The following is a 1,180-nucleotide window of genomic DNA, read 5'->3' on the forward strand; positions in this document are numbered from 1 at the left end:
TGCTTATGCAGCTGCTAGTGCCATGTGTGGACGCCGGTAACTGGCAGAGCTGCCGTAAAGTGCCCGTGGCGAAGTGTGGTGTAGGTGACAGTCGTAGCAATGGCCACGAGTACCGGTATGACATCGGAGCGTACCGGTACAAGTGGACCAAATACCAGCGTGAAGTAACCAGCTACAATGGCCCTTTCGAAACTGTTCGTTTGGTTCAGAGATATCAATCCTGTCAGATCTGCTCAAACGAAACGATGCCTACCCAGGGGGGTCCCACTCAGAACCCACTGGCGATGACCATTATCATGATCGTTGGCAACAACGTCGGCAAGCTTGGCACTGATAAGACAGAAATCCTCTCAAAGATCCCATGTGGTAGAGTGTGCACGTTGTGGTTTGTGGATTGTAACCTAACGGCAATAGAGGGAGGGGCGTTTGCTAAGTTGCCACAGGTATCTGAGCTGGTCATCTGGCGGAGCAATGTCCAGACTCTGAAGAACGGCACGTTTGATGGGATGGAGGGCCTCAAGTATCTGCTGCTCTTGGAGAACAACCTCACACATCTGGAGGTGAGATTTTAGAATTAACATGTGTTTCTCACAATCCATCATATGTTATTGTTTTAGATTCATGATCATATCTTTAACTTTTTCATGTTTAAGATCCTGCTAACCCAGTCAAAGACGTATTGAAGTCTGAATTTAATACATGTTTGGTCCCAGCCCCAGAGCGTCGATTGTTTCTCCCAGACATAAAAGTTTGAGCCGTTCTCTTTTCTCGTTTATGTTTCACTCTCCATATCCCATACAGTAGTAGGCATACAGGAAGGGAGAGGAGGGAATACGTTAATCATTTTGATATCAATTTCCTGATGTTACCATACGAAGCTCAGTACCAGTATGATTTGCTGCAGGATGGCTGCTTCCATGGGTTGCCCAGGTTGTCCCACCTCATCCTTGTGGACAACCAGATCCTGACGCTGTCGCCCGGCGCGTTCCTGGGGGTGCAGCCGCGGTGGTTTAAGTGCCAATCTTATCGCTACTGTAGCACGGGGGACCTTGCAGGCGATCAAGTCCGTAGAATATGTCCGCGCGGTTGAGAACAAACTGCGATCTATCGGCGCGGAGATGTTCTACGGTCTTGAACGGCTACAATTCGTGAACCTGGAGGTAACAGAATCTCCCACATT

General features: G+C 48.8%; 1 pseudogene; it reads left to right on the forward strand.

Moving 5' to 3' along the window:
- The first annotated feature begins 5 nt into the window (after positions 1–5).
- Positions 6–1,180, forward strand: part of LOC109481769 — a 7,096-nt pseudogene continuing 5,921 nt past the window's right edge.

The sequence above is a fragment of the Branchiostoma belcheri genome, unplaced genomic scaffold (genome assembly GCF_001625305.1).
Source record: "Branchiostoma belcheri isolate BF01 breed outbred unplaced genomic scaffold, Haploidv18h27 scaffold579, whole genome shotgun sequence".
Lineage (NCBI taxonomy): Eukaryota > Metazoa > Chordata > Leptocardii > Amphioxiformes > Branchiostomatidae > Branchiostoma > Branchiostoma belcheri.